Source organism: Mus musculus, chromosome 4 (assembly GCF_000001635.26).
Source record: "Mus musculus strain C57BL/6J chromosome 4, GRCm38.p6 C57BL/6J".
In the NCBI taxonomy this organism is placed as follows: Eukaryota; Metazoa; Chordata; class Mammalia; order Rodentia; family Muridae; genus Mus; species Mus musculus.
Genome location: NC_000070.6, coordinates 7,151,366 through 7,164,758, shown reverse-complemented (window position 1 = coordinate 7,164,758; position 13,393 = coordinate 7,151,366). Strand labels below are relative to the sequence as shown.

The 13,393-nt window shown below is 39.0% G+C and overlaps 1 long non-coding RNA gene across 3 annotated transcripts in view; it reads right to left on the bottom strand.

Moving 5' to 3' along the window:
• Positions 1-2,054: 2,054 nt before the first annotated feature.
• The window catches only part of Gm33462, a 28,732-nt gene continuing 17,393 nt past the window's right edge, over positions 2,055-13,393 (bottom strand). The window contains exons 1-4 of one of the 3 annotated variants that reach the window (XR_390366.2): positions 11,719-11,826; positions 8,730-8,904; positions 4,049-4,132; positions 2,055-2,346 (exon numbers count right to left, since the gene is read on the bottom strand). This is a non-coding gene — a long non-coding RNA (predicted gene, 33462). Of the gene's footprint in view, positions 2,347-4,048; positions 4,133-8,729; positions 8,905-11,718; positions 11,827-13,393 lie in introns of those variants that run through there. The other 2 variants (XR_390367.3, XR_881094.2) reach the window with 2 other exon arrangements.

Here is a 13,393-nt window from a genome sequence, read left to right as displayed (position 1 = left end):
AACTAATTTCTCAGAACACTGAGAAGGGCAGTAGAAGAGGCGGGTGTCATTTGGAACTGGCCTGGGTCAGGGATCCTATGGGAAAAAGCATCCATTATTAGATGTGACCTATCTACAGCAACTCCACATCAGATTAGTCCCTTGAACAACAATAACAAAAAAAGCAAGTTAGGATTGGGAAATGGAGACAATAAGTAAGGCATCCTTTCTTAGAAAGAAGCAACAGGTAGGAATGCCTTGAAATAGCCTCATGGTTTTATAGGCAAAAGAGTGTGAAGCAGGACTGGTCCAGTCACTAATCAGAAAGGGAATGAGCAGAAGAGGATATCGCTTGTTCCTGGGAGTTATGGACTGCCAGTGGGAGGTATATCAGAATGACAAGGTGAAGTGATATCTGACTCTGTGTCTTAGAGTGGGAATCTGGTGGACTTCAATCTCATGCAGGTTGGATCAACATCCTGGCCTCTGGGCTAAATGTATAACTTGTCTTATGCTTTGTTTTATTCAATAGGACTGATACCAATATGTAAGTGTTAAAGGCATAAAATAATAAAGGCTTCAAAGAGGGATCAGTGACATACAGGATTCTCTTCCAGAAGATTATAATTTACTTTCTACATCACTACTTTCTTTGATCCATTCTAACTCCAAGTTACCTTTTTTTGTGCAAGTTAATTTGGAGTTAAATGGCCCTAGGTCACATGGTAGGCAGTTCACAGCTGCTTATAACACCAGATCCAGGGGAACTGATGACCACTTTAGCCTCTACTGTACCTGCACATACACACAGAGACCCACAAAAATAATAAATAAATAAATAAATAAATAAATAAATAAATAAAATGATTTTTCTTTAAGTAACTGATGGATGTAGAAAAAAAAAAAACCTATATACTAGGTCTATATAAAGAACTAAGATAGTAGTTTCAAGACCATCCTCAGGTTTAGGCAATCATCCCTCTTCCTCTCAGAAAAGCAACTTCATGCATGCAGACATCTTTTTATTATTACTGTTGTTTTCATTATCTCCAGTGCTGGGGCATACAATCCAGGTCTTGTGTATACATGCATACTGCACAAGCATTGTACCACAGAGCTGCACCCCAGGATCATGCACATTTAAATCAACTATCAGCCTCCCTCAATTATATTTTTTTAATCAAGACATACTTTTTTTTTCTGTAGTATCTTATTTCCCTGAAATCAAAACAATATCTGTCACGTAATTCTTTAGAGTGAAGGAGAATTTCTTTTTTTATGTCTTCTTTATTAGATATTTTTTATATACATTTCAAATGCTATCCTGAAAGTTACCTATACTCTCTCCCCGCCCTTCTCCCCTCCCCACCCACTCCCGCTTCTTGGCCCTGGCATTCCCCTGTACTGGGGCATACAGGGTTTGCAATACCAAGGGGCCTCTCTTCTCAGTGATGGCCAACTAGGCCATCTTCTGCTACATATGCAGTTAGAGACATGAGCTCTGGGGGTACTGGTTAGTTCATATTGTTGATCCTCCTATAGGGTTGCAGACCCCTTCATTTCCTTGGTTGCTTTCTCTAGCTTCTCCATTGGGGGCCCCATGTTCCATCTTATAGATGACTGTGAGCATCCACTTCTGGATTTGCCAGGCACTGGCATAGCCTCATACGAGACAGCTATACTAGGGTCCCTTCAGCAAAGTCTGGGTTTGGTGGCTGATTATGGGATAGATCCCCGGGTGGGGTAGTCTCTGGATAGTTCATCCCTTTGTCTTAGTTCCAAACTTTGTCTCTGTAACTCCTTTCATGGGTATTTTGTTCCCTATTCTAAGGAGGAATGAAGTATCCACCCATTGGTCTTCCCTCTTCTTGATTTTCTTGGGTTTTGCAAATTGTATCTTGGGTGTTCTATGTTTCTGGGCTAATATACACTTATCAGTTAGCGTATATCTAATGACATTTTTGTGATTGGGTTACCTCACTAAGGATGATATCTTCCAATACATCCATTTATACAAGAATTTCATAAATTCATTGTTTTTAATAGCTGAGTAGTACTCCATTGTGTAAATGTACCTCATTTTGTGTATCCATTCTTCTGTTGAGGGACATCTGGGTTCTTTCCAGCTTCTGGCTATTATAAATAAGGCTGCTATGAACATAGTGGAGCATGTGTTCTTATTACCAGTTGGAACTTCTTCTGGGTATATGCCCAGGAGAGGTATTGCTGGGTCTTCTGGTAGTATTATGTCCAATTTTTTAAGGAACCTCCAGACTGACTTCCAGAGAGGTTGTACAAGCTTGCAATCCCACCAGCAATGGAGTAGTGTTCCTCTTTCTCCACATCCTCGCCAGCATCTGCTATCACCTGAATGATGCAATTAAAGAAGATAAACTCTGACCAAACAGTTTGTAGATGAGTATTGACTTAAGTTAACTTTAAAATGCTCAGTTTACTAGCTCAACACAAAGTATACCAACTTGAATAAAGAAATCTCTTACACAGGCCCAGTTTGAGAGGCTCGTTACTTTGTGTTGAGAGGTTCTGAAAAATGTCCCCAAAGATAAGCCTAGCTGCAGGAAGGAAGTCAATACAGGTATGTATTTGAAGTTATACCCAGTAGCTGGACCCCTTCTGGCTCTGTCTACCATATGATCAGGCCACCATGATTTTCAGTTCAAGTATAAGGAGCCAGGAGTTCGTGACCCATCCCTCTGCAACTGTCAGCCAAAGGAAATTCTCTTCCCTTAGTGAGTTTAATCCAAGAACTTGGTCACAGCAACGTAGAAGTAATGAACACACAACGCCTTTCCTCTGCGTGTATCTTCTACTTGTTTCTCTTCTCTCTCCTACACTTAGTGCATCAGGAAGAAGGGGAATTTGGGGCTTTTGGTATTGTTTTTGTTTATGTGTTCTTAATCACGTTATTTATGAGAGAAGTTCAGCCAATTTGTGCACTGGAGGGAGACACTGCCTGGTGGACAGTCATCAAAATTGTACATCTTTCCAAACACTCTAAAGTGTCTACACTGTCAGCTGTGCTTACAGTCTCTCATTTTGACGGTGAAATGTTTTTGGCCCGGATAGCACAGTATTTGCTACACAAAGGCAAATCAAAACACATCTACCCATGTAAACGCCACTAAAAGAAGCAAATCATGTGGAGGTGTTTTGTTCATATGTCTAACTCCAGGCAGCCTACACTGAAAAGAATCTCATTATCTCAGACTACCATATGTGTATGTGCATATAAGTAGAAGAAATAGCAAAACAAACTCAAAATATGGCCTCAGCTAGAAGGACGGTAAGAACCAGTCTCTGTACCTTAACAGAAATACTATAAACTAGCTATAATGCTTATTTCATGCCTACATAAGAGTTACATGTCACTAAAAGAGCAGACCACTTATGTTTTATGCCCACAGTTTATATTTACTAAAAGGTAAACAAAGAAGAGCAGAACATGCCTGTACCCTCTGCACTTGGGAAGCTAGACTGGGGTGGTATGAAGCTGTCTTAGAAAGAATTTTCAAAATTCTTTAAATTTAAGGTTGAATTCTTTGAATTCAAACTGCATTGCCACAATTATTGGACAGATTGAATATTTCTTATTATGCTTTTGGGTAAATATAGACACCTGAGGTAACCACAGATACCAATAATGTAGAGTATAGGTTTTAAATGATTTTATATGTTTTTGTCACAAAGATATATTGAGGCAGATAATTGAAGTGACAGCTGTTTTCCCTTCATTTAATGTTTCCAGATATGTAAACATCTTTCACTATTGTACAATATTAAACAAATATAAATTTTTTATTTATAAATTTTAAAAATTCAAAAGAAGTTCAAAAAACAAACCAGTATTGTTACTGTTTTAACCAGTTAACATTTGAACATAAAACACACAATATATATCAATATATATATGTGCTTCCCCAAGGATGGTTGTAAGTAGATTTACTACAAAGCATGTGGCCTAGAGATGGAACACAAGCCTGCAATTCTATGAATCACATCTCTTCCACTTAAGGAACAATTTCATTCATCAGCCTATAACATCACTTACCAAGCAAGCAATGTAAACATCTGGTGAGTGAAGAGTCAGCAATTGTTTCCCTTGTCCTCATTTACCAGCAATGACTGAGGATTACTGATGAAATATAGATAGATAGATAGATAGATAGATAGATAGATAGATAGATAGATGGATGGATGGATGGATGGATGGATGGATGGATGGATAGATAGATAGATAGATAGATAGATAGATAGATAGATAGAAAGAGAGAGACCTTTAAGTACACAAAACTCACCTTATACTTGAAATCAATATTAGATGTAATCTATGCAATATTATTTAATGATACATAAGGAAACCAACACTTAGAAAGACTTAACTGACTTGCACATAAATACAACAATTATTCAGCATTTAAAAACAAGTTCCACATGTTTGTAACCATTTCTAATATATTTTAATATACCTGATTTTAAAATACAAACATAAGATCTATATCTATTTGATATCATGCAAACAATGAGAAAAACTTAATTGTCTTTAACAAAATCCCTACATAATTTTGTAGCTGATTAATTTTAAACAGGGAGTATGCTATATACAAGTCATTATAATATATCTATCTATAAAGAACTATAAATGTGGTACTCCAATCAAAAGAACCTAGATAAAGAAATGTAATACACATGGAAAAAGAGACATGCAGTTTGTAGTAAGTATCTAAGACTTGTATGTAAATAAAATAACAATGTTTAACTTTAGAATATAATTTAAAAGAATGGAGAAGCACTTCTCTTTCTTATATCAATATTTTCTGTTGATCATTGTCCTTACTAACAAACCTACAACACCTGCAAAAGAATGCCATACTTCCTAGTAAATAGTCACAGTTTTAAGTAAATTAAAAATGGAGTACTACTCAGCTATTAAAAAGAATGAATTTATGAAATTCCTAGGCAAATGGATGGACCTGGAGAGCATCATCCTGAGTGAGGTAACACAATCACAAAAGAACTCAAATGATATGTACTCACTGATAAGTGGATATTAGTCCAGAAACTTAGTATACCTGAGATATAAGATACAATTTGCAAAACACATGAAACTGAAGAAGAACGAAGACCAAAGTGTGGACACTTTGCCCCTTCTTAGAATTGGAAACAATCACCCATGGAAGGAGTTACAGAGACAAAGTTTGGAGCTGAGACAAAAGGATGGACCATCTAGAGACTGCCATATCCAGAGATCCATCCCATAATTAGCCTCCAAATGATGACACCATTGCACACACTAGCAAGATTTTGCTGAAAGGACCCTGATATAGCTGTCTCTTGTGAGACTATGCCGGGGCCTAGCAAACACAGAAGTGGATGCTCACAGTCAGCTATTGGATGGAGCACAGGGCCTAGAGGAAGAGGAACAGGAGGAGCTAGAGAAAGTATCCAAGGAGCTAAAGAGATCTGCAACCCTGTAGGTGCAACAATATTATGAACCAACCAGTACCCCGGAGATCTTGACTCCAGCTGCATGTGTATCAAAAGATGGCCTAGTCGGCCATCACTGGAAAGAGAGGCCCATTGGACAGGCAAACTTTATATGCCCCAGTACAGGGGAATGCCAGGGCCAAAAAATGGGAATGGGTGGGTAGGGAAGTAGGGGGGGGAGGTATGGGGGACTTTTGGGATAGCATTCTAAATGTAATTGAGGAAAATACGTAATAATAAAAAATATTATAAAAAAAGAAATTTCCCAGGGCAAAAGGGAAATCTCAGGCCTTATATAAATTTAATGCATTAGTATTTTCTCTAATAAAACAGACAGAAGATCTATTTAACAACAAATAAACGTGTGTCTTCCCCTTTGCTTCTCTATATATTTTCTAATATATATTGTTGTGATAAAACACTAATCAAAAAACAACCTGAGGAGGAAAGGGTTTATTTCATCTGAAAGCTTACAGTCATCAGGAAGCTAAGCCAGGAAACTAGAGATAGGAACTGAAGCCAATGTCATGGAGGGCTGTTGCTAACTAGCTTGCTCCACTTGGCTTGCTCAGTCTGCTTTCCCATACCACCCAGGATCACCCTCCCAGGAGTGGCACCACTCATAGTGGGCTACATCCTGCTGCCTCAATCATCATCCTATAAAATGCCATTATTGATATGCTCACAGGCCCATCTGATGAAGGGAGTTCCTCTATTGAGCCTCCTTCTTCTCAAGTGACCTCTTGTGTCAAGTTGACAATCTAACCAACAGGACAGTTAGAAAAAATGGATTCCTATCAGAAGTGAGAAAGAAGATAGAGTGAATCATGTGATGTAACTGGATGGAGATAAAAAGTTCCATGTGACAAATGCAGAGAGCCGGGAGGGAAGGGGAAGATGTGGAGAGCCAAATGGTTGCTGGCAGTGGTGTTCTCAATTAGCAGTACAGGGATGCAGGATCCAGAGGACATCCTGTTACATCTGAAGAAACAAAACCGATGCCAGGGAGCACACATTTGAGTTATCAGAGCTAAGTACAGCAAAAGGGAGAGATCCCAAGAGAAAACTTCAAAGGTTCCCTGAACTCATGGTCTTGATTCCTGAACAGAGCATACATATGCTAAACTATCTGAAGCTGGAGAAAGACCTGCCTGAAAGGAGTAGAGGTCGAGTGTACTCAGCACCACTTAACTAACACAGAGAATAATGTGTGTGTTTTCCAACCTTACCACATCACTCGTAAGTTGTGGAGTGCTGGCAAAGTAAACAGGAGGCAGATAAAACTAATAGTATAATAGAAAATAATCTTACTTAGTTTAAGCACTGCACTGCAACTACCCAGTGCTAAAGGCAAAGCCTGAAAGGTGTGCAGGCCACAATGTGTCATTCACTGATGTTTTAGTCAATAAAGGAACATAGGAAAAGAAATGTATGTATATACATTCATTTTCCACCCTGATCACGACGATAGATAGATAGATAGATAGATAGATAGATAGATAGATAGATAGATGATAGATAGAGATACATTTACATATATATGTGTGTTTATGTGCCATATATATATGTCAGCCCATAAGATTATATTGCCTGATAATTCATCCTTTTGAGTGTGTGTTCATATGACAATCACATAGTAAGCACCTAATGATGCACTCACTTTAGAAAAAAAAATCCCCATCGTTCAGTAGTAAGTAGCCATATGTCCAAGAATTATAACATGGCTGAGAACTAACCAAACAACGCTCATAAAAAAGACTAAATTTTCAATGCCACAAAATTTAAAATTCACACTGTCCATTATCCCCAACAAAAAAACTGTCACAATTGCAAACAAGCAGGAAAATAGAAGCCGGACAGTGGTGGCACACGCCTTTAATCCCAGCACTTGGAAGGCAGAGGCAGGCGGATTTCTGAGTTCGAGGCCAGCCTGGTCTACAGAGTGAGCTCCAGGACAGCCAGGGCTACACAGAGAAACCCTGTCTCATAAAACCCAAAAGAGAAAAAAAGAAAAAAGAAAAGAAACTGTAATAAAGAGAAAAAAAAAAAACAATTGCAAAGAGTCCACAGTGGCATAAGTGTTGGAATTGGGTAATGAGTGCACTAAATAATATAAGTGAATTCTGTCTGTGCAGACAATCAGCAGAATTCATTCAGAAAGAAGTATAAATCACAAGAAGCAAAGATTATATTTGAAAAGATCGAAGTCATACAAAGTGTGTTCCTTAACCTTAGTCACAATGGAAACAAATTAACAAGAACTCAGAGAATAATCCTTGGAAAAATCTCAGTTATTTGGTGCTAACATTTATAAATAGGCCTTGCATCACAGGAAGAAAAACTTTAAGAGAGAAAGTATTGTAAGCTAGATGAAAATGAAAGTTCAATGTTCCTAAAGCTATGAAATACTGTTAATCAAGACTTAAAGCAGGGCAGCAGCCAAGGGAAACAGATGCAGACACCCACAGCCAAATATTAGATGGAGCTCAGGGACTCATGTGGAAGAATGGGAGAAGGGGTGATTGAGGGCCCCATGGGGCTAGGAACTCCACCAGAAGACCACAGAGTAAATTAACCTGGACCTTTGTAGACTCCCCGCGACTGAATCACCAACCAAAGAGCAAGCATAGGCTGGACCAAGCTGCCCACCCCCAACCCCCTCCACACACACACTAGGACATATTTAGCAGAAATGCAGCTTTGTCTTCATGTGGCTCCCTTAACAGGAGCAGGGGCTGTCCCTCACTCTGTTGCTTGCCTATGGATCCTGCTCTGCTACTGGGCCTCCTTTTCTTGCCTCAATGGGAGAGGATGTGACTAGTCCTGCAATGACTTGGTGACTTGATACGTAGGGGAAACTTCCTTCTCAGAGTAGTTGGGAATGTGGAAGGGGCTGTGTGAGATGTCAGGAAGGGGGCTATGATCAGGATGTAAAGTGAATAAATAAATAAACAAACAAACAAACAAATAAAAGAATTGCTGAGATTTTAAAATATCAAATCAAAGGTAAAAAAATAAATGTCTGAAGTTGATTGTTTTGATATGCACCTTAAAAATTTGAAAGTGGAAGCATACCAAAGCAAAACAAAAAGGAAAGTAATGAAGATTGAAAAGAAAATCAATGTAGTAAAGAAAATTTAAATAACTAGAGGATGTCAACCAAACCTAATCCTGTGTTTTGAAAGCCATTATCAGCCCAGGTTCTGTGGTTAGTTAGGATAGTTAGTGTTGGCAGGAACACTTACCTGTTGATTATCTAAGCCATGTAGATGAAGTGACTCACTCTGCTAAGAGTGGGTGATCATGCCTGGCTGGGAGGGGAGGTTTCTTACCCTCCAATTCTACTGGTGTAATTACATTTCCTCTTGGCAACCACTGGACACTGAAGACTCTAGGTCCAAATAGAGTAACTGGCCAATTCTACAAAAACATTAAGGAAGAGGTAATATCAATTTTACATAAATCATTCCATAATGTTAAGGAAGAAATGTAAGCAAGGGAAACATGCCTAAAACCTTTGTGATCATACATGCAAACAGTTTAAAGGCTTTTTTTTTTTTCTTCTAAACACAATGCCTCCAGAAGTACATCAGTATGATAGTGCGATGACACCCAGAAGGACAGGGCCGCCTCATGGTCTCAGTTGGATGCCAATGTGTGAAGACAGCACACTGTCATTGTTAGTGCCCATCCTTAGAATCAGCACAGCTTCTGTAGTTTTTACTGTATCTATAGGATACATCTTTTTTGTTAAGAAATGAAACACTGGCTATATTGTTGTTTGTTTCTTTTTCGTTATCTTGAAATCTAGCTTACCATACTGGTTAGTTTAGCAGATTGTTCTGATATTGCTGTTGTTAACTATTTGATTGTGTGTGTGTGTGTGTGTGTGTGTGTGTGTGTGTGTGTGTGTAAAGAGAGAAAAGAATGTGTGAGAGAGAGACACAGAGTATATGTGTGTGTGTATGTGAAAGAGTGTATGTATGAGTGGCTGTGTGTGTATGTTGACTGTATATATGAGTGTGTGTGAGTATATATATGTGTGTGAGAGTGAGTGTGTATATGTGTGAGTGAATGAGAAAGAAAGAGAGGGGGTGGGAGGTTGTTTGTTTGTTGTTTTACTTTGTTTTGTTCTGTGGTTCACACTGGATTCCTCATGCAAGCCCATGTCATCAGCACAGAGAGCAGAAGTTCTTTCTTCTCAATCTGGATGCATCTTATCTTTCTGTCTTGCCTTGCTGTAACCCAGGACTCCCACGTTAGAATGTTGTAAAATTTCATTCCTGGCATAAGAATAATCATTCAGTGTTCAGCTTCTAAGTGTATTGTTAGTTTAGAGGTGTTGCTAATGTTATTTATTCGGTTGAGAGATGTCTCTCCATTTCTACTGAGCTGAGAACTTCTATAAGGAAGTGGTGGATTTTCTCAAATCTTTGTTCTGTATCTATATTGTTATTATTTTCAGTACATACACACACACAAACACGCACGCACGCACACACACACACACACACACACACACACACTAGCACTTTGAAGACAGTAAATTTAAATCTACAAAAGATATGCAAGACCTGAACAGTCAAAGCATTGCTGATGAATTAATGAGACATCAATAAATGAGAGTTCTTTCGTATGCTTGATTAAAACTTTCCTGAGCATCTGGACATGGTAGTGCCTACCAGTAACCCCAGAACTTGGGAGTTAGGAAGAGAATCACAAATGCAGGGTTAGCCTGAGCTGCACCATATCTTAGAGCACTTGCCTAATATATACAAGACCCTGGAGTCTGTTTCCAGTACCACAAAAGAAGGAAGTGAAACAAAAAAGTACTCTTTTGAGCACAAATGTAAAGGAAATGAGTGGGGGGTGGGTGCAGAAAAGTTCCGATTCCCCAGCAAGGATAACAGTGGGAGAGCAAATGCCAGAACAAAGAAGCACACTTTATGTTTAAGGAAATGAAGCTGGCCATTTCCAACAAAGTACGAAAAGCAAAAGAAGCAATCATGGAGATGAGATTGGAGATTTAGCCAAGAACTCCAGCAGAGAAAAGGCTTCAAGCAGAAAACCTGGAGCAGTTTGGGGTTGTTTACAATCCCTTTGTTCTGGTTACTTGTTTACAGCCAGGCAAGATAGAAACGTGAGACTTTTCAGAAAGCAATTGCAATAGTATAGGGAAAGGAAGAAGTGTAAACAAGACTGGTAGAAGAGGAAGTCTTCTGAGAAATAGCTGGATTCAGAACACATGGTGAATTAGGTCAATGTGATTTGGTCATGGATTAGTTGTACTGAGAGTGTGAGAAAAATAGGAAAGACAGAAGCAACAGTTTTGCATCTAGGTCCCTGGAAGGATGAATTACTGCTTCCTGAAATCAAAACCATTATGGTAAAAGTAGGATTGAAAGGAACTAACCTTGGTGCTGCTGAAATTAATATGCCTAATTAGACATTTGACTGGAATCAGATGCTGGGATCTAGAAAAGCATCCCTTGGTAGCCATGAAGAAAAATTGGTGACCAACGGAATGAGTGAGCCCTGGGCTGCCTGATGACAAGACGTGGGAAAGATAAATAACTATACAAAGATATGGAGGAAGCCGCCACATAGGTAGAAGAAGCAGAGAATGGTTGTGTCCTGCGAGCCAGAGAATGCAGAGAGTTTTATCTGAGGATTAGCATTTAGTTTGGGGGTCCAATTTGAACCTCAACAGGTCCTCATGTGGCTGAGGGAATAGGACAGAGGGCTTTCCACACAGGAAGAACAAATCTTCCATAGATTTTTTTCCCCCTTTTTTGGGCATTGGGATAGGATGGGGGTTGTGGGCAGGGAAGAGCAAAGAAATGGGTCAATAACTGAAGAGGGCCATCAGTTAAGAGAAACTAGAAATCAAAGTTGGCTTTGGATGTTGAAATTATAGGAAAGTGAGGGCTATCTCTTTACTTCCTTTTATTCTCTTTGTATTTGTCTGTGTTTTCCAAATTTTTAAAGTGCTTCTGTCTTGTTTTTAACTTCAAACAACAACATAATAGAAGAAAAAGGTGTGAATAAACTCCCCCCTTTTAATTACTTGTCTCCCCAGTATGCATAAATCGGGAGATGACTATTAGAAAATATGTACTCTCTTGCTTATCTCTGTTCATTATTATTGCTTCATTTGAAGTGCTAGGGATTCTAAGCTACAACATGCAGACACTATCTCTATAGCTTTTACAATGTGGCTAGAAATTCAGGTACCTGGCTCAGTCTCCCCATGCCCAAGGCAAAGCAGGTGTGGCTGCCACCCATGAAGCAACTTCAAAGTCAGGAAGCCTTTCAATTCCATGGCCATCTGCTGGGATGATTCAGGTCACCTACAATTATGTTTGAATGGAAAATGACTTTAATACCTAGTCATTTCAATTTTATTCTATGTATTGAGAAGCCATGATCTTGACTCCTCTACTTTTCTGTTTACCTCTATTGTTTTTATTACCCTTACAAATTCAAGGAATCACCAGTACAAGCAGGTATTAGTAGACTAACAACACAGAGTATTTGTGATGGACTCTGAAGGAAGAGAGATCCTACACCAATGAGTAGCAGTCCCTGCATGAGGTAGTTGTGCACACTGGGTTGTCTTATTTTGTAGCAAAAAAAAAAAAAAAAAAAAAAGCATTTTTAAGAAGCCATTTTAAAGGTTGACTACATGCTCTTTAAACACTTACAATTTGACCAAGTGAAACACGAGTGTACAGATGCCGCTTGTACTAGAGTCTTCTAAAATTGAAATATATATATAATGTATATCCTTTTCTAGAACAAAAATCCTAAAACTTTTGGGGTCTCCAATAGTAAATGTCATTTGGTGTAGTGATCAACTGGAAGCCCTTCGAAAGCTTCAAGCATAGGCTGGTCTAAAGAAAGCACTATGCAGGATTTGAGAGTTGGCATTTTTAGCTCATCTCCCTCCTTCTACAGAGGATTCAAGGGACTCAAGTTTAAGACCCAATGATCCATGAATTTAACTAGTGCACCTAGAATGCCACCACAAAAACCTCAGAGGAACAGGGTTTGGAGCGGTTTGGGTAGACAAACAAGTGTGGGTTTCCAGAAGGTGGTGTGCATCCTCCTGCCAACCTCATTCTGCATGTCTCATCATCTTTGTCATAATCAGTGGGTAGCATCTTAAACCACTTCCTACCTTATTCTTTGAGACAAGGTGTCTCACTGGACCTGGGGCTCATCATTAATTAAGCTAGACCATCTGGTCCAGGAGTTACAGGGCTCTGCCAGTCTCCACATGTTCTCCACCATTGCCTGCTAGAGCTGGGATTATGGATTGAGGTTTTCACAAGGGTTCCTAGGGATTCAGCCTTAGGATCCTCAGGCTTAGACAGCCAGTGCTGTATTAACTGAGCCATCTTTTATTCCCTAAGCATGTTGTCTTAGTCTGTGGCAAAGATGACTCCTGCTGGACCTACACATTGCATATGCAGTGCCTCTAAGAGATACTGACATTGGTCTATGTATTGCATGGAGTCAGTGACACAAAGAAAGAAAAGTAAAACAAAAGAAAATGGGGTTTTCATTAACATGGAAGAGCCTACACCTGATGGTCAGCTAGTTTAAAAGGGTTGCTGGTTCCATTACACAGTTTGAGTTTCATTTTGTTTCTTGAACTGAGAGTTAATACATGGTCAGATACCTCTCCAAGTGGCAGGAAATTCTAACAAATCGGACCTGTATCCAAATTTGAGAGGACAGGCCGAGTTGATGGTTATCTGTTTGCTACTTTGACTAGATTGACCATAAATGCTTCAGTTTGTTCTTGATCTATAAACAACATGAGTTGGTTCTTGGGACTTACAGAAATAAACTATTTGACCCAAAACGATAAAATTTAATAAATTAAATAAATTCTTTAAAATGA